This window comes from Rattus norvegicus, chromosome X (assembly GCF_021556685.1).
Source record: "Rattus norvegicus strain SHRSP/BbbUtx chromosome X, alternate assembly SHRSP_T2T, whole genome shotgun sequence".
NCBI lineage: Eukaryota > Metazoa > Chordata > Mammalia > Rodentia > Muridae > Rattus > Rattus norvegicus.
The window spans coordinates 84,583,588-84,607,890 of NC_141554.1; the positions used below are offsets into that span (position 1 = coordinate 84,583,588).

The window sequence follows — 24,303 nt, forward strand, 5'->3', positions numbered from 1 at the left end:
TTGCTCCCTCCAAGCCATATCTGGCTTGGGAGCAAGAGCCCTAACCCTCCCTTCTCTTGCCAGCTTCCTCCTTAATGGATGCAGCTGAATATAGTTATTCTTCATCAGCTCTAGGCTATCCTGGAGAGGTCCAGTTTTTCTCAGGAAAAGGAACTACCTTTTAACAAATACCAACAACTCTTCAGAAATAACCTATCAGTGATAGGTGTGAGAGAGGGAATAAAAAAAAAATTGGAGCAATCTTCGGCTTCCGGGAAGAAATAATCGATTTGAGTGAGACTTGCTCAAGGAGCTCTGAGTGCTCAGAACCAGAACGCATGCATGTACGCACACACACGTGCGCAAGTGTACGCACGTGCACAAGTACACACACACACACACACACACACACACACACACACACAAGCACCCACACGTGTATACACATACAAATCCTTAATGATTTCACAGTCCACATACTATAGCAAACAGAAATCTTACCTGAATGCTGCTTTCTGCTTCTAAGCCTGTGCTGGCCACTCTGACTGCCTTCTCTCTACCACCTGTGAAGATTCTAATTCAGTGCAGCCCATTTATACCCTTTTGGGAGTGGCAGGACTCCAGGAATCCCTGTCCTCACCAATCACAAGTGAGGACTTCTCAGTCTTTGACCATGTCTAATTTAACCCTGTCTATGTAGACATTATATCAGTGTTGTCAGCTTCCTAACTGGGAGGCCGACTTGGCCTCAAAATTAAGGAGCTGCTGTCTTCTGCCTGCTGTGGAGAAATTGTACCTGGTTTCCTTCGTTCTCCCAGACAATTTGGTGTGCCAGCGAGAAAGCATATTTTGGTGAGCAAGTCTTACTCATAAGCAGTTTGTGGATAATAGGAAGAAGAAATCAACTGCCGTGGCATAAAAGGGTCAAGACATAAAGGGTAAAGCTAAGGTCAGAGACTGGTTCACTTGTAAAAATGGAGAGAACAGGAAATAGACGGAGTTAAAATAGGCAGTGGGCTTAATGCTTTCTGAACCAGGCTTGGCACAAACGTACATACTAAAGCAGGGTTCTAACATGCAAGCAGCACTTGGTAACTTGACATCCTAACTGGCACAGGCAGAAGTGGATTTCTGAAGATAACCCACGAGCAAAACTAAAGGCACAAATTGATCCAAGGAGGATGCTCTGAGCTTCCTCCTTGTAATACATCTCCAAAGTACCAGCAGAACAGAAGCCACTGTGTGTCTGAAATTTTATGGCTGTAAAGTACAATTTTCAGTAACTGGACTGTTATGAAATCACAAAATTAAAGGGCATAAAAAGACATCATAATTGAAACTGTAGTATGGAAATAGAGGACACCACCAAGCCTGACGAAATTCTAAGCTGATGATGGAAATATCTCAGTTCGCTGTCAAGCCTGGTGATAGGACTAGCGGGCAAATTAATTTCTCCTTTTCTCATTTTATGCTCTCTACAGCTGTTTCATCTTTTAAAATTTATCCCAAATTTAGGCGTATTTGCTACTGAATGTACCTGAAGACCTGGATTTGCATGTCAAAAAGAAGTCTAATTTGCTTTTATTTTTTACAGCACAGAAATAGCAACACAAGGTTAGATAGAACTCATGGAAGAATAGCATTAGCATCGTACTTTTATGCAATGCCAAAACTGATTCCCAACAGCAGTATTTGGGATCATACGAGTGCTAAAGCAGTGGTTCTCAACCTTCGGGTCTCAACCTCTGGGAGGAGTCAAACAACTGGTTCTCTGGGTTCTAAGTCCATCAGAAAACTCAGATATTTACATTATGATCCATAATAGTAGCAAAATTAAAGTTATGGAGTAGCAGCAAAAATAATCTTATGATTGGAGTCAGCAGAGCACCAGGCGCTGTATCAGAGTCTCTCAACAGTAGGGAGGTTGAGAAGCAGTGATCTAAGGCATGCTGCTTATTCATAAAAATAACTAGAGGCATCACTATTCACCATGAAAATGGAACAGATGAATGGCACTGCCATAATAGGGCCCAGGTGGTAGCAAATATTGTGCCAAGGGTTGAAGGTGTGAAAGGGTGAGCAGATGTTGAGACTGTGTAGAAAAATCAAAGGAAAAAAATTAAATGTGTTCTCCATTTAAATAATATTCACATAAAGGTTTTCTTGTAAGATGGCATGGTGCCTACTTAGCACAGAAAGTGAAAGATAGTAAACCCCCAGTAAATTGTTGCTAATTGAATGAAGCATAAATTATATACTAAAACACCCAGGCAAACCTTTCCAAGTCCTTTAATCACAGCTGGTGAAAGATACAAAGTTGTAGTAAAATTCTTGTAAAATCAGTGACCTTAAAAAGTAAGTTTACATTTTGGAAGTTTTGTTGTCTCCTATCATGGTTTGAAGGACTTAGTTGTCTACAAGTATTTTTGTAGGTGTAATGGAGAAAAGTATTTAAGAGTTATGTTGAATCATATGCAGTGGGAAAGAGAAGTCAACCAACTGAACATAGAAAGGAAGAAAAATTTCTGAAATTGGATGAAACCTATCTTTCACCTCGCTAGTGTAATAGCAAAAGTTTGCATTTTAAAATGAGTGATAGCTAAGAATAAAAGGATGGGCTTGGGTTCTCAGTAATACAGTACTTTCCTAACATGGGCAAGACCCAAATGTAATTCCCAGTAACATGATGAATGAATGAAAGAAAGAGTGAATGAATGAGTGAATGAGTGAATGAATGAGATACATACTCTAATTTCTACTGTCAGTAATTGCTATTATTTTCTTAAATTTATGTTCTATTTCAATCAATAGTAGCCTAATATGTTCTATATCACATTGAAAGAAGACAGGAGAGTTTATGTGTAGTCCTAAATTAATATACAGACTGGCTTTTGAGGTACACAAGATTCAAGGAAGTAGAAGTCTCAAATTTGGGGAAAAATCATAGATAAACCAACTGAATTATTGTTAATCTTAGGGTAGCAACTGTTTGATTTTAATCTATTCCTAGGATGTAGTTATACTGGCATGAATCACAACTAGAAGAAATTAAGAAACCATTAAGTGGGGGCCAAAGAGATGTCTCAGTGGATAAGAGAACTTGCCATCAAGCCATATGACCAAAGTTCAATTCCTGGCATCCACACGTTGTTCTCTGACCTGTACACATAGAATGAATGAATGGATGAATGAATGAATGAATGAATGCAAATGTAGAATTTAAAAAAAATCCTGTAAGTGAACTTGACCATTTTTGGAGAGCCAGAGAGAAAATGATAGATTCAATTCTATTTTTGTTCGTTTGCTTCTTTCTCACAGGATTTCTCTCCTGAATCCTAGGGTTAAAATTTGGGACTTGTCTTCTTGCTTACTTCCCCAGGCTTGCTGTCTTTTCCATTCTGAAGGTTCTCCACTGAACTGCTTTTGTCCAATTCCCTAACCCTTTTTGCTTGTTCATTCCTTGGATCTTTGAAATACGTTAACATCATGTAACTATTGAAAATCCTTGTCTCTAAAGTTATTTTAAACCTGAATATATCAGGATGCCCTTGGCTTATCGTTCATTTGTAACCCCACAGGTACCAAGTTGACAAGAAAAAATAAAGAGAAATGAAACTACCTTCTAAATGTTAAGGGAAAAAATATCCATCTACCTCTGTACTCTTTTGTTTTCAAATTTTAAAGGTATCTTACCTTATTGTAATTATGAGTTGGACATTTGGTGATTTTAAGTTTTTTTCAATTTTATGAAGGAATGTCTATTCTCAGATGGTACTTCATATCAGTTAAACATTATGCTTGTGTTGAAGAAAACCTGAAGTTCTCTTAAACAGAGAAAATATCACGAGACTAGAAGGTTAGCATAAATTCCAATCTCTCTATCATTTTATTTTCTCATATCCTCGAATAAGTGGTTTGCCTTCCTTAGCATAAGAACAGTAATTATTAGTATAGTGACATATTATTTGCTATATGATAAAGGGAATAATTTAAGTGGCATAACCTATTCAATATTTATAAAACCATTACAAATAAAAGCTATTATAATAACCATATTATAGATTTAAAGTTTAAGGTGTTGAAAAATTGCTCAATGTTGAGAACTGAAGTTCAAGCAGCTATCAGGGAAGATTCGGTCTGTCTGACTCCACGGGCCACACTTAACCACTACAAAATGATGTTGGTTTTATAGCATTTTATTGAATCTTATTTTCTTCATTTATAAAACGAGTTTGTTAGGTGGATGCCTAGAGTTTCTTTCATCTCTAACAGATTAAGGGCCTAATACCAACAAGTAATACTCTGACCTTGGCTATTTGTTGAGAGGGCAATAAGAGCAAAATGCTGGGGAACAAATTCTTACTTTTCTATCACATGGAAATTGCCTTGTCAAATTATGGCTCTCCTAATGATTTGGGAAAGAAGAAAAAATGTGTAGCATCGAAAAGGTTCTGAGTCGCATGGATCAGGGTGAAGGAAAAGTCCAGTTTTTCAACTGGGAAAGGAAAGATCTGAGAGAAACATTCAGGTTCTCCACTCATGAATCTATGTTTGGTAGGAAGAAATAGACATTCTTTTCTAAAAATGGAAGAGAAAAATCCCTGGTCCTATTGGTAACCAATAATAATGAAGCAAAAAGCCTCTGAACTTGCTAAGGAGAATTCAGAAAGCCTTGGCTTTCAAGAAGGAAAGCCTTGGTATATTAATTTCAGTGTCATAAATAACGAATTACTAACAAGGAGTAATATTCCAGAAGAGAAGTACATGCCTCTGGTCGACATACCAAAAAGGCATGGAGCACTAGTGAGGCCAAGAGTTATTCCGGGAGTTATTCTCCCTTCACATTCTCTTCCTTTATGATCTTGCCCACTGCTGTAGCTGCAACTAGCACATCTATGTGGATGACTCCCAAATCTATATCTGAAATCCTATCCTATCACACTAGCTCCAAATCTGTATCTCAGCTGCCCCTTGGACAATTCCACAGCGACGTTTCGACGCCACTTCAAACTCCTGAAGTGCCAAACCTGATTCATTTATCTTTTGCTCAAAGCCAGTTCCTGATAAATTGAAGAAAGCCCTCCATAATCTGTAAAGGCAAGTACAAACATAAACTATTACTGTTTTTGTTTTTCTGCTATGGTTTCTGGAAACAGGGTTCTTTTGTATAGCCTATGCTGGCTTGCAACTTTCACTCTCCAGTGACAGCTTCCTGAATTCATCGATGAGTGAGAACCATGCTGTCAATGACAACACTGTTGTTCTAGGAATCTAAGCATTAGACTCCAGAGTACATGTCCAAGGGTAGACCCTTAGCTAAATCTAATAGTTTTCCTTTACATTCTCAATATCATCAATCACCACTACACTGATGAATCTTCAATCTTTACTTCTCACCTTATTTCAAAGAATGTACATTTGTAAATCACGTGGCATATGGTAACCACAAACTTTTTTTTTATTCTGCATGTCTTAAGCAAACCCTGTGAAAGGGAAGCAGAGACCACACAAGAGACACAGCTAACCAACTTGCTTCGCTGCCCCTTGTTACACAGCAGGGCTGCCTGCTCAGGGAGGCATCACCATGATGTGCTGAGCTCGCCTACATGAAGTAGAAATTAAAAGAACAGCCCACAGACATGACCACAGGCCAATCCAATGTAGGCAATTCTTCCACTGAAGGTCCCTCTTCCCAAGTATGTCATACTATGTTGGCTGAAAGACCAGCATATTTGAAAGGGTCAAAATTATTTTATTTAGAGTAACCACAAACTTTTAGGTGAACCCAGGTATGATGGAATATATCTATGAGCCCAGTGCTTGGGACATGAAAGTACTGGGATCAGAAAGTCAAGGCCACCCTAAACTTCATGAGACCCTGTCTCAAAAATATTAGATGTACTTTCAAGTATCAGCTATCTCTCCTTGGATAATTCTCTGGCACCTCACTTTCCAAATATCTGCAATTAAATGACGTTCCTTCCCTAAATCAGCGGTTTCTGATTTCTCAATATTAATTATTAAACACTACAGACTATTCAGTCACTTAAAAAATCAAAGGATAAATGTGGAAATAGAGCGCAGTGGTAGTGGGTACATGTACAATACCCTGGAATTTATTTTTAGCAATAAAATTAATAATAATGATGATGGTGGTGATAATAATAATCTTCATCATTAATTCGAGAGGCAAATTGTCTCTGAATTTCTTCTATTTCTTGGTAGCTGCATCTATCATCCTCTGAGCCACCAACCTTAAAACAACAACAAAACAGCTTTTGACTCAGATATACCTAGACCTAAATTTGGTTTGACAACTTACTGTTCTGATGTGGCCAACTTTTTAAACCTTTTTGAGCCATGATTTCTTCCTTTGTAAAATGGTGATGACATACTTATTTCATGAGGTTGTTTTCTGCAATAAATGGGATTATTGTGTATACAGTCCTGGTAACAAAGTAAGTCTCCAAAATGTATTCCCTCTGTTCAACTCACAATTCGATTACAAATAGCTTCTTTTCTCTATTTCATTTATCTCTGCCATGGTCTGTATTTCCTTTCTTCTACTGGCTTTATGTTTCGTGTGGTTTCCTTTAAGTTCCTTAAGGTGTGAAGTTAGGCTGTTGGTTTGAGATATTTCTTCATTTTTTTTCGACAGTGCCTCACTCTTCTACCCAAGCTGGTGTCCAACTCTGCAGTTTGTGACCCTCCCAAGTAGCTGAGTGAACAGATGTGAGACACTGCACTGGCTCCCTTTCTCCATTTTGTAATATAGTAATTTATAGATATAAATTTTCCCTCCGGGTACTGTTGTCACTACATTTTACACATTTAAAATAGTGTTTTGCATTTTTATTATTCTTAAAGTATTTCAGAATATCTCTAGTGGCTTATTCTTTGACCCACAAGCTGTTTTCAAAATGTTTGCTTTGTAATAGTGAATTATTTCATATCCATGTATTTGTGAATTTTTAAAATTTGTAATTACTTTAAAAAGTATTTTTATGAGCATTGGCATTTTGCCTGCATGTATATCTATACGAGGGTGTCACATCTTGGAGTTACAGACAGTTGTGAGCTGCCATGTGAGTGCTGGGAATTGAACTCAGGTCCTCTGGAAGATTATTCAGTGCTCTTAACCATTGAGCCATTCTTTAGACCTATATTTGTCTCTTTACTCTTTACTTTTCTCTTTACTCTTAAGTCTGTTTTGACTAGTATTAGTATAATCTGATGGGTTTTTTTTGCTATTTGCAGGCAATACCTATATTTTTTTCACCTTCAATCATCCTGTTTCTTTGTGTCTAAGTTACATATTTTAACTATGTTTAAGGGTGCACACATGTAATCCTGACATTCAAAAAGAAGAAGCAGGACAATTGCCATAAATTTTAGACTAGCCTGTTATTCATAGTGAATTTCAGACAAGCCCAGGCTATAGAGTGAAACCTTGGAGATATATATATATATATATATATATATATATATATATATATATATATATATATATCATAAGCAGTATATAGATGAGGCAACATTTTTGTCTTTATGCTGATATCTATTTTTGGTTGCTTAATCCATTTACAGGTAAACGTTTACAAATATTTAGGAACTTGTGCTGTTTTTCTACTTCAAAAAATTCTTATACATTCTTTAAGAATTTCATACATGCATACAAAGTATTTTTGTTGTATTTACCCCACAATCTCTCTTCCAATTCTTAAACACCTCCAGTCACGATTCTTTCCCAACTTCATATCCTCTATTTTATAATCTTCTAAGTCCAATTAGTGCTTTCTATATGTGTACACGTTTAGGGCAATTCTAGAGCATGGACAAACTATAGTGGAACACATTCTGAAGAAAACTATTTCTCCCTTCTCCTTTATTTATGTCAGAGTGTGTGTGTGTGTGTGTGTGTGTGTGTGTTCCTTGGTTCCTCCACACTATTATATTTTTGACTTTGATTAATATTTTCTAGTATACAGTTTTGATTTCTTCATTTTATTTTCTGTATATGTTATAGTTATTTTAGAAGTTACCATGGGGATTATAGTTAACACACTAAATTTATAATAAACTAGTTTGAATTGATACCAAACTAATTTTGAACATTAATCATGCTCTATTCCAGCTACAACTCCTGTCCAGGTTTAGCTCTATCCTTTTCCCTTACATGACTTTAATTTTTATATATATTTAATCTTTGTACATATAAACACTTTAACAGTGATTGTGATTTCTACTTGCACTTGTCTTTTAAATCATATATGAAACAAATACAAACTTACAAATAAAATATACCAGTTCTAAAAATAAATATAATAAATCTAGCTGTACATTTAGACTTATCAGATATCTCTTTTTGTTTATACAATTTTAAGTTATGTTGTTTCTTTTCATTTCAGTCTAAAACTTTCCTTTTGTCATTTCCTGTGAGGACTAGGTATGCGGCTACCATTCACTGTAGTCCCTTAACTTTTACTTATCTTGGGATGCCTCAATATGAGTTTCACTTTCAAAAGAAAATTTCTAAGCATATTGTTTTCAGGTTTTGCGAGCATATTATTATCAGGTGAGGTATGAGTCAGCAACACCATTTCTAAGCATATAACTGAAGGAGTTGCCAACAATGTTCTCAACAAAAATCTTCATAATGCTGGAGAAATAAATTAAGGAAAAATCATATTTGAATAGTAATAAGCTACAAACAAGGATATCAGTAAAATTCATAAAATTAAATTAATTAAATAGAAGGCAATCATATGATAATCAAAATGAGTGCAGAGATCAAAGACAAAGAAATGTTGTTAAAGAGAAAATGATATAGAGGAATAACAAAATGACCTAGGAAGTATATTGTAAAAGAAGATAACATTTACAAAGGGAATTAAACATTAGAAAATGAACAACCAAAATTTCTAAACTAATGCAAGGAATTGATTTGCAAATCTAAAGGCTACGGTCTGTGCTTCAAGTAAATTTAGTATATGAATTGAAAAGGTCATATCCTAACTGCATCACTGCATTTAAAGAAGATAGCCACAACCAGAAAGCAGGTCATGTACACAAAAGATATCAGACAAGTTCCACCCCTTTGGATATAGCTAATATCAGAAGGCAATAGGAAAGTATCTATACTGTTATAAAGCACAGGATGAATCAAAAGTATTAGGAAAATTGTTTCATGATACAAATATCTATAGTAGTAGTAATCACCATGTGGTATGCATGTGACTGTTTGTGCTGTATGTGTATGTGCATGGATGGAGGTGAACGGGCAACTTGTGGAGATAGACTTTCTTTTCCTTCCACCTTTATCTGGGTTTCAAGTATGGGACTCAGGGTACCAGGTTTGTCTGGCGAGTGCCCACTGAAACATGCCACCACCAATTTCTTCCTTCCTTTCTTCTTGCTTCCATCCTTCCTCCTTTTATGTCTTGTTTTGTTGTTTTCTTAGTTTATTTGTTGTTTTTGAGACAGTCTTGCTATGTGACGCAGGCTGGCCTCAACATTGTTGTCATCCTTTCTCAGTTTACTAATTGTTGGGCTTACGAACACAAGTCCCTAGACTTAATAGGCATGTTGACGCCTAAAACAGCTCAGAATGCATAGCAACCATGAACCCTCCTTGAAGGAGAAAAATAACTACTGAATGATGCTATATGTCATTAAAATAGTTAATGATGAATGACTAACCAACAGAGAAGAATGTGTCAACTATAGAGAAAAGATTGGTAGTGAATATTTATTCTACTTGAGCATAGCCTCAAGAATTAACTGTAGGGTTTATGTTTACATGCAGGCTATAAATGTAGCATAAGGATAAAATTATAAGTGATACAGTATTGTAATTACTTGTACATATATTATATATAACATGAGTAAGTGTGAAAATATGACATAATCATAAAATGGTTGATGAAAATATAAGAAATATACGAGTGCTATTTCTTCATCTTTTATGTCAGGGCATTAAGATATACTATATAAAACTAAAGCATGAACTTAGTAATTTATGATTACGAAATTTATTTTTAATTCTACATTTTTGTATTCGTTATTCATAAAATATTCCTACCTTTCCAAATAATGTATGATTATTATGAAAGTTACCAATCCCAACTTATAAAAAGGAAGAAAGTATATTTTAAAGGCTAGAAATAAGAGCTATAGAGTTCTAAATTAAAGATCTGCCAGAATTGCCAAACTCTTATTACTACACAGTAGTCCCTAAAATGCCATAGCCTCACCAGGACTTATAAGGCAAAGGCAGATGTTACGGATTTGACTCCCTAAAGAATTAGGTGCATTAACCAGATAAATAAAACACTTTAACTAAATAAGCACTGAAGTACATTAAGGTGAATCCTTACTATGTCCAAGTGGGGAAAGAACGTCATTTTAAGAGAATTGCTAAGAGTAGAATGATTAAGGAGTAGTTATAGATAAACTCTAGGGCAGAGGTAAACCCTGGATGAGGGCAGGTGACCAAAGGCACACAGACAACGTATATCTTCACCGGGCAAAGTCCTTCTCTTTGGAACCTTCCAAAGCAGTAAACTTTGAGGTTAGCCGTGGTTCTACTCCAACTAGCTACGTGACTGTGGACACATCATTTAACCTCTCAACTCTAGAGGCCGCCACTGTCTGAACACTGATTTTAATAGTTTTTACATCGCAGAGGCTCTGATACCCAGGATCCCTCTCTTCCAGGGCAGGCTACATATACAACAAAACTTCCTAACCAGGACTACTAGGCATAGCATTTTTATTCATGGTCTTTGGCAAGACTCTGAAACTAGCAAGACTTATGATTAAAACTCTTCCATCTAACCTGTTCTAGTTGAAACTCTTGCCCTTTCTTGGTTGAGTAGACACTCCTCATCCTGCCGCTTATTCTCCTGCCCTAATCCTCCACCAGCTAATCTAAACTCTTTCCAAGATTGGCTGATAACAGAGCAAATAGTGAAGGCGGGGCAGAGATTAGGGAAGCATTTATAGGGAGAAGGTTTAACCTAGTGGGATTATGTAGGCAAAGGGAATAGTCCAGTTTGCTGGACATGCCGGGTAGATTTCTGGGAGAAAAGATTAGGAGCAATGTGGGGACTTTGTTCCACTGGGTTGATGCTTTTAAAATTAACTTCTTTGACAATGAGGAGGTTTAGAAAGTTTTGTCTAGGGGGTGATATGAACAGGGTGAAGTGCTGTTCTCTAAGAGCTCCAGTTAAAATGTAAATCGTATTCCTGGAGGAGAATGCTTAGTTCAACACCTTAGAAAGTCTATTATCAAAGAAGAAAGGGGCCTTAAGGTACTGGATCACAGGCGTGGGGCAAGGTAATATTGATTATGAAGGAAAGAGGAGAAACTCTGTTCCTAGGGTGGGAGGACAAGACCCTCTCCTTGTATCAGACTCATGCTTGAGAAACAAATAATGCATTATAGTTCTTTAACCTCATCTCTCTCACAGCCTCCTTTGAAAAATCTAAAATGAGATTAATGACTGCCTTGTCTAACATGTATTTGACACAATCAAATGAAGCAGCAGGTTTCATAGAATTTTGCAAGTGACAAATACTGGAATAGTATGAGTAGTATAGCTTGTTTTTCTAACTCACAGTACCTAGTAGAGAGTTGGACACTTTGTAACATTTATTAAAGTATAAATTTCGTACTGTATTTAGTATATTTTATAAGGATTATACGCAGATGAAAATTTTCTTAAAAAGCAAAGACCAAATAAGAAAAACAGTCTATGGTGATGGTCGATCTAATTTAGATTTCAGAAGCTATAAGGGTTCTCAAGAGAGAGAACAATTATTTACCATTACTTTCGGAATAGCTGCTGAATGATATATGAGTGCATTGTTAATGCACCTATTGCTTTAGCCTATCATTATTGCATAATTAAATACAGACTCTGAGTACTGCTCTGTGCTATTTAACTTTAAAGAAGTGATCTGGTATGATTTCCTTATTAAAATTATTTATTGTCTTTAGTTTCTAATATAAGAAATGGTAAATTATTTTGCTCAAAATATTTTATATCAGTAGTCATCAGTTTCATTCTACCTGGTTATATTTTTCCTGAAGCGAAGTGATCATTTGAGGATTTTATCGAAATAAAATGAGGGTAAAATAAGGTCTAAAATTTTAAAAATAGTGTCTAATTTTTCAAGCCACAATCTAATATGGCCTGCACCGGACATTGTGAAGTGCCTTGACAGTGACTTGCGCTGTACCATGTTTGCAATGATTTTGTTCTTTGTCTTCCTCCTGCTTTTCTGCTTCCTTAACCGTAGCTCAGTCTGTTTGACCACTCTTAACTTCATGAAATGCTCAAATTGATATAAATCAGTGAAATACATAAGAGTAAAGGAAGAAAAGATACTGGCCTACGGAACGCTCAGTTCTCAGAAAAGCATTGTGAGTTTACAGACCTTGGTCTTAGTACTGCTTAGATACTTACTGCTTTCCTGCTTTCGCTAAGTCACTTTCTATCTCGGAGCCACAGTTTCTCTATATGCAAAATAAATTACTTTAGTAGATTATATAGAAGGCATCTATCCATTAGTTGAATTTCCATGTGTGAGATTGTGATAAAATCCTATCCATTGCCCATAGTGAGTGATATCCAAAGGCACGCAAATATGTAGGTGCTGGCCCTCATAATTTCATTACTTTATACAGAACTCTTGGCAAATAATGTGGAAGTAAAAGCCACTTGACTAAGTATTCAGTTTGTAAGATTGGAACTTTTTGATAGTGCTTTCTCAGAATGCACAAGGCCCTCTGTATGACTATAGCATTGAAGAGCACAAAGGAAAAAAAAAGGAAATAGAGAGAAGAGTGACATTTTCAATTTTAGACATAGAAAATAATACCGTATAGCAACATTTTCAAGACTATCCCCACCCCATCTGCTGGCATTCCAAACTACATGAATACTGAAATCTCCTATATAAAAGTATTATATTTGCAAATAGCGTACATTTATCTTCCATATGTTTTAAAACACCTCTAGATTGCTTACAGTACCTAATTCAATGGAAATTCTCTCTAAATGGTTATTATATTGTTCGGAAAACAATAACAAGAAAATAATTCATACACGATCAGTACTGGTCCAATTAAAAACACTTTTCAGTGAGCAATCAGTCTAATGGAGTGATGCAGAACCCATAGGTGAGGGAGTATAACCGTATCCATTACATTTTCTTAAAAGACAGGATCGTGACTGCCTTACTGAGGTGTTGACAATTTCCCTTTGAAAAGTAGGATTTCCTGACAGTTTTTCAAAGCCAACTTGTCAGCAGCTTTTCTGCACTTGAGGTTTCTGGTAGGAAAAAGAGTAGAGAAAACAGAAGAAAAGAGTAAATTAGAGAGACAGACAGAGAAACAGAGACAGAGAGACAGAGACACAGAGAGAGACAGAGACAGAGATACAGAGAGAGAGAGAGAGAGAGAGAGAGAGAGAGAGAGAGAGAGAGAAGGCAGAAAGGCAAAACTAAGTAGTATAAAATAAAAATTAGTGGCTGTGACTAACACTGTAAGGAGTTGAAAAGCAATAGGCAAATAGTTTTTTAGTTTAAGTAATTTGTCACATAAAGAAAACAAAGGGAGTTTGGTTTAGTGTCTAACCTGCAACAGAATCCACTGGAGATCCTAGTGCTCATCCAAGTGACTCTCTTCAGGGAGTGCTGAGCCCGTTTCAGGAAGGCTTTCGCTTTACAATGCTTTTAAAGAGGTGGTGCTTAAAAAAAAAAGCATCCAAACCCTTTTGCTTACAGCTATATACTAATTTACCAGACAGACAAATCCCTCTGGGTGACAATGTTAGCCTGAGGTACAATGAAGAGCTCTATCTTGTGACTTTAGGACAAAGGGACATCCCACCCAGAATTATACTCCTTACTAGGCTATCTAAAATTCCCAGCCTCTGTTAAAATGCAAATATCATTCCTGGAAGCAGTAACACATTAACCAGTTCACACCATTAACATTAAATAGTTTCCCAGATGAGTTTTAGCAGGTTTTCTTGCAAGAAAAGTTCTAGGAGCATGAAATAAATGCCAGGGAATTTAGATTCTTATTTGAGAGGAAGATGGTATTGAGGAAAACTCTAGGAACAGAGTCCTTTTGGTAGGAAGGCCTAGGGCTCTTGAGCTAGCCACTTGGGTTTCTGGAAAGTGTTCCACAAAAAGGAACAATTAATGAAAGATGCTGGGGGGACAGGAAGATGAGGTGGAAGGAGAAAAGTCTGTGAAAACCAATTTCTTTAATAACTCGGTATGAGTTCTCTAGAGTTCAGTATTTTTGTTGATAAAATAAGGGAGATTGATGAGATAATATCTACACTCCTTTGCAGAATTATATACTAGGAATTTTTGTCTAAAATTTCTTTTTTGCTCCCCAACAAAGGACATTTAGCTTCTTAAAAAGTTGAATTCCTAGGACCTTGGCAGGTAACAAACACTGTGATTAGAAATGGGAGACAAAGGAAGTACTTAATAATAACTTGCTGCCTTTTCTTTCCGCTGATAAAATTCTAATATATCATTGGATTGGAATTAGTAAAGAAATGGTACTCTCACAGAGACTAGATATCTATACAGAAAGACAAGTAACTAGAAAGGATGTGTAAAGTTTTTCAGTTCCAACTATTTTCTATCTGAACCAGCAATCAAAGAAAGGAAGAGCTCACAGATCTTCAGCCTGATGATGTTACAAAAAACTACTAAAGTCACAAAGAAATTTCTTGGCCATTATATATTAGTTATCTCACAAGAAATAATGTCATTGTAGTGTGTGTGCCTGTGTGTGTGTGTGTGTGTGTGTGTGTGTGTGTGTGTGTGTGTGTACCCTTTCAGGGACTTACATTCTAGGATTATTTTGCTTCAATTTTTTTTTTTTTGCTCCCCAACAAAAGACCTTTAGCTACTAGGAAAGTTGGCAACTAACAGGCACTGTGTTTTTTTTCCTCATATATATAAAAGCTCTGATAGTTGTAGGGTAATGAAGAATCTTTAAGTCATATATTGATTGAGAAACAGTAGTATAACAACAAAGTAGTTAAGGAAGATATTTTAGAAACCTCCACTGGTGGCAATGGGGTTAGCAAAACGGAGCAAGGGAATTATTAAGAATTATGAAGGGTATAGAAAACATATCTTTTATATTATGTTATATATAAATATATGATAGTATAATAATATATTAAATATACATTTATATTAATATTTTACATATAATAAAAATATTATATATTTATATGTATGTATTTATATATTTATATATTTATAATATATAGCTATCATATATTTATATTAAAAATTATATAAATATAAAAGTATATAATATATACATGTAATAAACAAATATATAATAAAGAAATATATAATATATAATATAATAAATATAATAAAATCCACTTATATCTAATATCTAATATATGATAGATATATAAAGTATTTATATGTTATTTATAAATAATTCATGCATATTTACATGTCTACATACTATACATTTATATATTATATACTATATATAAATATTTATATATATGTTATGTATTCTTATATATACATTATATAATATAGAATAAATATATATCATATATATAATTTACATATAAGTATATATAGAAAGACAATTAACAGAGGCCTTATGGTAGCCTAGAATATATATATTATAATATATTGTATAATATATATTAGCTTATGGTAACCTAGAACTCACTACACCCCAGGGTGGCTTTGAATTCATGATAGTCCTCCTGCCTCAGCCTCCTGAGTGCTGGGATTGCAGGTATAAGCTACCAAGCTCACTTTAATTTATAGAGCTGTCAGTTTAAATCCTTTCAAATGACACTATTCAGGTAACCTTTACTCTCAAAATAGGTTTTCATGGAATACAGAAATACCTAAATACAACATTTTCTCATCTAATACTTTCTCAGAGGTCTGCCAGCATATTTAGATCTGAGACATCAAGGAGTGATGATTCTTCTTTCTAATTGCTCTAAGGAAAGCAGTAGCCATTTTGATTAGTGTTTGTGTACTAAGAGTCAAGAGGGAGTGGGTGGGGAGGTGGGGGATCACCCTCGTAGAAGCAGGGGAAGGGGGAATGGGATAGGGAGTTTCCATAGGGGAAACCTGGAAAGGGGATAGCATTTGAAATGTAAATGAGGAAAGAAAAAAAGAGTCAAGAGGGGGCGCTGGTGAGATGGCTCTGTGGATAAGAGAGCTGGCTGCTTTTCCACATGGCTTGTGTTCAATTCCCAGCAACCACATGGTGGCTCACAACCATCTGTAATGGGATCTGATGTCCTCTTCTGGTGTCTGAGTGTCCATGCAGATAGACCATTCATATACATAAAGTAAATAATTCTTAAAAAAAGAAGGCCAAGGGGGCTTACACTCAACCATTTCATTTGTTTTCAAATTGCTTCCATTTAAATGGAACTCTAAACATAAGAAAATATATCAGTGATTTTCATTTTCACCATCCCTTTCTATCATGTGTGAGTCACTGTTCAAATTGCTATTTTGCTAGGCAACCCAAGCCTGTCTGTTTCTTTCTCCTTGCTTTAGTCATTCCAGCAAGGCGTGACTTCCCCTGAGATTTGGGGATTGCAGCTCCTGTTATAACTGACATAGTCGTCAGATGGATTTGTACTGATTCAAGCCATAGTGACAATAAACAAGGCTAGTAGAATATATACGTCAACAAATAGACTTTGAGACTAAAACCGTATCAATATCTGCTAACATGTCACTGCTCTCCCAACATGCGGTTAGATTTTGTACCGGAAACAAGAACTGAGCAAAGCAATAAACCCTTTCCTTCTACAAATTATCTCTGGTCTTGTCAGTGATCTGAAAGGAAGCTAACAATTGTAACTTCAAAATAAAGTTAAACAACTTAAAAATCTACTTAGGTTTCTTTTGCTTTTCAGAACTGTACAAAAAGAGAGGGATGAGCCCTGGGCGGTCTGAAACTGTGAAGTCAATTCTGACTTTGAATCAAGTTCCAAAATTACAGGCATGTACTGCCACCCTGGCATAAGATTGCCTTGTGTTTGCAGACTTTTGTTTTTGTTTGTTGTTGAGACAGTTTTCAACAGGTAGCCCAGGCTGGATCTAAATGTTCGATAGTCTTTTCTCCTGCTCCCTGGGATTCCAAGTCCCGGCATTTGAAACTAAGGAAATCATAGGGAGCCAGGAATGTGAGTACATGCCTGTAATTCCAGCACGTGCTTCGTGGAGGCGGAAGGATCAATTCTAGTCCAGCCTCTGTACTAGTTAGTGTACAGTGGCTAGTGTCGCCTCTGCAGCACGATACGCTACATTAAAATCAGTAATGCAACAAATTAATGTTAGCATTTTATTCCAATTACACCAGTTTTCCGAGTCCGCAGGAAGACAGTGTAGGGGAGCTCTTTGCTCTCTCGTTTTACCTGTACTCTCGACCTACCAGCAAGGCAGAGAGTAAATAATTATAACAACAGCAACAAGAAATAACAAGAAAACAATATTACCTGGGTGAAGCACTGAGATAAATGCGCTGCCTGCTCTGTCACAACCTTCACCGGCGACTACTGCGACCACTGTGACTACAGCGACCTCTCAGTAAGGAAAAATCGCAAACGTTTCTTTCCATTAAGAAGATAAGGAAAGTGGAGAAAAGAGGTAATGATACAGGAAGTGATACAGGACTGGAACACAGGCCAGTATGGCTCCAGGGTTAACACTTAATCACTGGGTTAAACTGCCTTAACACCATGTAGCACTTTGGTCCCCAGGCCCATCCTAGAGTAGTCAATTGCTTAAATTGGTAGCTTTCAAATCATTGTCTAAAACTCACTCACGGGAAAATCTCCCAAGACATTTGTTTAAAATGTATGCCGCAAATGAGGGCACCCCACCAGTATACATTCGAATCCCACCAGTGAGCCTAGTTAGTTGTTTGTTGTTGTTGTGGGGTTTTTGTTTGTTTGTTTTTTGCTTTTTTGTTTTGTTTTTTAGTATAATTATTCAAAGTGACTTCTCCGTTTGAGAATCTTTGGTATGAACTATGTACTCCGATGTACCTTAAGGGTATGCTGCCACAATCCAGCTACCTATTCTCCTACCAGACTTCCCGGTGAGGAACGCTGTTCTTTTAATTTAGTGGCGTCTCCGGTCTATCAGCCTGTATCCTCCAAGCAGATAGAATCTGATTCTATAAGAAAGTCCCATTATGTTTTTACCAAGCTTCTGAAATTCTCATCATTTCTTTCCCCTTGAGCTCTTTGGGGCTTTCAGATCAAGTGAAATGATGTTGTTTCCTGTTATTTTGTATTTCCTGTGAGTAACTGCTAAATACTAACAATCTGTTAAAAAAGAATCAAGTTTGTACCCTAGCGTTTAGAATTATTCCTGAAAACCATAACCGATTTGTAACAGCAGCTGTTTCAGAAGAACGCAAAAATTTCAATTTTATAAAGGCAGAAAAATATGATTTAGGCAGAGCTAAAGTTTACAAATGTTGATGGTACCGTTTTGTTAAATTGTCACATTGCTAATAGTTCACTCTTAAATAAAATACATCTACGCCACTGCCTTATCTACTTTTCTTTCCTTCCACTTCTCTTTGCTCTGCGGCTTTTGCTTTGTGGCTTCTATGGGAGAATCGAGAGTTAAAAAAGTCATCCGGGGACTTTACTATTTATTCCCAGTAAACACACAGCTTCATCTATAAATTCTGCATCTCCAGGTCAAATTCTAACTAAAGCAATGAAGGCTGTATAGACTTACAGGATAGGGGAGAAGTTATAGGATCCCTAGTTCAAACTGTTCTGAGTCCGTGAGATGGATCTGCCGGGAGCCATGTGAAACTTCAGGGGTCCGGACTCTCACAGATGACTTTTCAAGTCTCTGAGAGGCACCCAGGCAAGTAGTATACGTGTTTATTTTTATCATACTTGCTAAAGCAAAATAATTTACACCACTGCTTGTAAAGACAATATACCATATTTTAAGTTTCAACGCCCCACCCCGTCCCCGCCCGCAAACTCTTGGTCTACCAAATCGCAAGAATTTCCTATTTCCTAAGTAATCCGGAACCTGTGAAATGCATTCCAAAGAGACATACTTTTAAACTAAAGCAAAGAACGTATCCCGCTAAGACGGAACAACCTTACTTACCTGAAGAGAGACTTCAAACTGCAGCGCGGAGGTCAGATCAGAATGTGCAAGGAGGAAGCACCTTCCGTCTTTCACCGAAGTCCGGACTTTCTGGCTCTGGAGGCTTCCTGCCCTTTGGAGTCCCAGAGCGAAGTGGCTCAAGCAGAGAACGTCTGTTCACAGGTCTCTCAATTTATATGCTCACACCCAACAAACAGGAAGGGTCATGACCCAGTCCCAAGCTCTGTTTTCTCTTATGTCCTACTTATCAGTTCTCAATCAGGACCTGGGTTGAGATGAACGGGTTTGGTATCTTCCATGCACGGCAGAAATGCACAGTAAAAAACACCAGTGATCCAATCTCATCTAGAAGCAACGCCAGCATTTTTTTACTTCCTTGTTCTGTGAGCAGTGCCTCTAGACAAGTTTTAAATGCAAAGAACTTGATTCAGTACTCAATATGTGCAATGGCAAAGGAAATAATGCCTGCACATATGTCCCGGGGGAAAATTACCTGTAATAAACCAAAGTTTGGTCTTTTATTCTGTCAAGGCTTTAGAGCTACCTGCTTCAGTAACAAAAAAACATTTTTGTATACTACTGGGCACATGGCATTATGCTAGATGTGCTCATGATTTGATGTTGTTTAGGGAAAATTGGCCTCCTGCTTTTTGAGTAGAGAAACTCCAATTAGGAGTAAAAGCTTCACAAGGCTGTTCCTAGGTCAGTAAACAGAACTGAATAAAATCAGAAGAGAAAAATTTCTCTTTATAACTTGGTTCAAACAAAATAAAGAACCACAGTGCCGGATTTTAACTCACCGTGTATATAAAATAAAAAGCCATGCATAACAGCTTCTCTATTTGGTATTATCCTCTGTAACATAAGTAATTTTAATTATTTAAAATTTGAAAATATTATATATACATCAACTCAAAAATAATCATTTTAGTTTAAAGTATAGTCAATAGTTTTATAAAAACATACTGAAAATAAATATGTTACTAATTTGTAAAAAAATATCAAACTACATTTTGTATAAATAAATTAATGAATAAGTAAGTAAATGAAATTATTATTAGAAGTTCAGCTAGTAGATATAAAAAAGAGTATAAGTAAAAATTATTATTTTGAAAGTACCACAGTAATAACTATTTCATCCACATATGAAGAAACTAGTGGACTGAACCATTATGAAAATAGAATATATAAATCAAAGCATATAATTAATAATATAATTAATTAATAAAATAATTATCAAGAGAAAAAATGACTTTAGAACAGAGAAACCAAAGGATCAAAATTAACATCAGTTGTAATAGGATGTATAGACATCATTTGTTTCATGAGATGATAAACCTAAAATGAAGAAAATTTTACAAAATAAATATCAAAATTCTTTAGAGGTGTCAAGGTCCTGAAAGTAAAAGGACCATCGTGACACCACTTCACTTTAAAGGAAACCAAGGCAGTTAAGGTAGTATACGATCTTAAATTTACATACTAGATAAGAAAAGGTTCATTGCCAGGCTTGGTGGCACCAACCTTTAATCCTAGCACTTGAAAAAAAGAGGCAGGCAGATCCCTGCAAGTTTGAGGGCAGCCAGGGCTACATAGTGAGATTCTGTTTCAAAACAATGTTGATAGGTGTGGCCATTGGTAGATTTTTTAGAAAGGTCTCTAATAAGCTTGGAATAAATTGTTTAGATCAGATACTATCATGTTGTAGCTAATTTCATGATTTTTAAAAACTGTGCTATGGTTATGAAAGATGACAATGATTGGATGAGAACGATGAAAAGTATTTAAGTATCTGTTCTACAGGACTAAGGGTATAGCTTAGTGGAACAGTGGTCCTGGGTTCAAAACAAAACCAAAAACTAAGCTGAGTATGTGATCTCAGCACTTGTAGGAGGGGGTAGGGATCGTTCAAGGTGACCCTCTGCTATAAAAGAACTTTGCAACTCTCCTGATCTCCATTAGACTCTGTCTTTTTTTTTAAGTAATATGGTATTTATGATTTTTTGTCTGAATTATAAAAGGCAAAATCAAGACAAAAAACATTTAAAAGTTGAATTGTTAATGAATACAACACTTGTCTTTGTTTCCTTATTAACTTGCTCCAACATTTCAGATGGACTGCTGCTTGGTAAGATTGGCTTGGAAAGATTCAATAGGTGTTATGTTGAATAACTCTTATGTGCTAGCTACGCCAAGACACAGAAGACCCCCAAGTGAAATCATTTCCCAGATTTCACTATATTTAAGAGCAAAGGCATACTCAACTAAGACAAAGTCCTGTAATTAGTGCTGTAACACAGATGAAATAGTGTGTAATAAACACTCAGAAAGAGTTGATTTCCAGCTTGAGTGTATCAGAAATAAAGGCCACTGACAAATTAATCTTTGGGTTAGGATTTGAGAGCTAGCAGGATATTGATGGGTAGAGATTGAGAGTTATGGTAGCAAAGAATACAGAGGGCTAAGAGAATGACAACAAGAAACCTCAGAAAAGGAAAGAAAGTGCAAAGACCACCCTCCCTCAATGGTTCAGCAGAACTTATTTAAACTTTTTGTTCTAAGATATAAACTGCTATAACTTGTTTATTATGCTTTTCGGCTACTGATGAAATTTTATACTCACATATGCAAGATACTCAGTTTGGGAGATATCTTAGGATTCTGTCTAATGACTTCACCTTTCTGCTGAGCTAACTGTGGTGGCTCATCTAAGATCTTGCAAAAGGAGTGGCAACAGAAAGTCTAGGACTCCGAGCCTGTCTCCAGGTTTATCACTCCATCTCCTCTGACGTTGTGAAACTTTCTTTAAACTTTGAGATCAGTGGGATGCATTGATCCTCATGCTGGATTCTCCAGGTCCTTATCATCCCAGGATTAGGTCACCCTGCATCTGGCTCCCTTTCTTTGTGCCTCTCCTATCTTTGTGATAACGTTTCACAGTGAATATAGGCATAAAGGAACAGTTTCAAGGTACTCTGTGACAGCCACCAAATAGCCAGCTATTAGCTAACTTTAACGTTCTATTCTCAGGTAAGCCCACTCATATGTTCATTTCTTCTGGTTGTAATTGGCTGATGAATCATTCTTTAGTCTAAAACAAAACAATCAACAGAAAAGCCAAATTATCCTGTCATTTGCATCGTTCAGGTGAAGTCTTCTTAGGCAACCTACACACCCCTCCCTCAGAGTCATGTGCTTACTTTACTTTTTGAAAAGATGACTTACAAATTCTAAAAATGCACTTGCTGAAATAATAATGTTTCCAGAAGTCATGAAGGTAGTCATGAGGGAGGAAGTTAGGTCAGAGGCTGGAAATGAATAATTTCTTCTTACCCACACAACTGTCTGTGTGCTCACTGAAGGCTTATCTCTAACAATTTGCTCCTTGCTGTAAAAGCAACCCTATCATCCCTCAATTCATCACTCTCATCTACGTGCATGTAGGTCAGATTTATGTGCCTGGCATAGACAATTACTGGGGAGACGGAGTAGGGATTTAGAGATCTCCTCACCTCGCTGCTCACTAGGCCTGCCAGGTCAAAGGGACACCTAGAGATCCTTCTGGAATTCTAAGCAGTTTGCCAGTAAATGTTGAGATCCAGATTGCTGGAGAAATAGTCCCCACCATTCGCAGAGACAAAATTAAAGCCATTTAAATTTGAACCCAAGCATTTTAGCTGGCCTTGACTAACAATGAGAAAAGCACAAAGCACACGGAGATGATATGGACAGAAGCAAGACACTGTGGCCGGGTCAGCAAAAGGAATACCACTGGGCTTTCCTTTGTTAATGAGTAATTAAAGGAGGAAGAAAGCAGCTAGTTCTCTTACACTTCTGTTTAGAAGCAGCTGTTCTTATGATCAGGATCATAATTAGAATGTGTGAAGGTCCTGACTTTTAGTCTGGGACACACACACATATACCAAATTAATCAAGGTCATATTGTCTGTCGGCTTTCTTGCATTGGGCAAGTATCTCCAAGATTCCTATGTCCCTCAGGACTGTTCATCCTCATTGGTCAGAAGGTCAGACATGCTTGTCTTTGATTTTCTTTTCTTATTTTGTACTGCTGTCTATTTCTTCCTTTCCCACCATCAATTGGGTCTGCCCGTTGTTATATTTTGCCAGGACATTATATAAAGAACCTACTTAAGTGGTTGAGACTGGTGACTAGATACTACATTGTCCATAACAGAAATATTCATATTTTAATAAGACCCACTGATTCCTTAGAGAAGGAGTCCAGGGCTCCAGAAGAGCAGAATAATGTACCACATTTTGCATAGTGGTTCTTTTGAAATAGTGTCTCACTCTATCCCCAACACTAACCTCGAACTGGCAATCCTTCTGCCTCTTAACTTCTGGAATTACAGGCATGCTTCAGCATACTCAGTCAAGATACTTAAGAAAAAAAGTAGACAGCTTCTTATGTATTCCAGGCTGGCTTTAAGCTCATCATTTAACCAAGGTTGACATTGAACCTCTGATCCTATAGCTTCCACCTTCCAAGTGTCAAATTATAGGCATATGCCATGACACTTTAAGATACTTTTTATACCTCTTCACATCACTGATTGAAGCATATCCTAGCTGCCTATTTTACCCTATCTGTAAAGATGTTCCAGTACAGTAAAGAGCTATGTGGATGCTGCTTTGATAGCAAACAGTGTATTTACTGTATACTCCATGGAAATAACCTACATGAGTTAATAATACAGAGTACAAACAAATTAAGATTCTAATAATGGGTTCACTGAGAAGATGAGCAGTTACTAATTTAACTTTTTCTTGAATAACCCATCTTCTCCATCCACATACCCCTCTTGTTATGTCCCCTAGGACTGCTAAAATTGCCTCCAATATAACATTCATTATCCATCCTGCTCAAACCCACACCACTTTGGATGCTGCTAATTAGCTCTCTTTATGGATGGACACCATCTGAGAATTATATAATGAGAACAACCATGAGGTATATGACTTTTAATCTTTAGCTCATATAGCTGCTTTGTAGACATTTCTAGCCATTCTGAGACAGAAAAGATCTTCATAATTTAGATGTTATCGGAAGAATAGGATTTTCTGTTTTATATCTTGGCTACAAAACAGTTTCTGAGATGGCAAATCAAAAATTGG

At 36.5% G+C, this 24,303-nt stretch overlaps 1 protein-coding gene across 2 annotated transcripts in view; it reads right to left on the minus strand.

Moving 5' to 3' along the window:
• The window catches only part of Rps6ka6 (ribosomal protein S6 kinase A6), a 154,436-nt gene extending 135,122 nt beyond the window's left edge, over positions 1–19,314 (minus strand). For both annotated transcript variants that reach the window (XM_087599853.1, XM_087599852.1), the window contains exon 1: positions 19,168–19,314. The gene's annotated coding sequence lies outside the window, so the exon portion shown is untranslated. The remainder of the gene's footprint in view (positions 1–19,167) is intronic.
• Between the last annotated feature and the right edge of the window lie 4,989 nt (positions 19,315–24,303).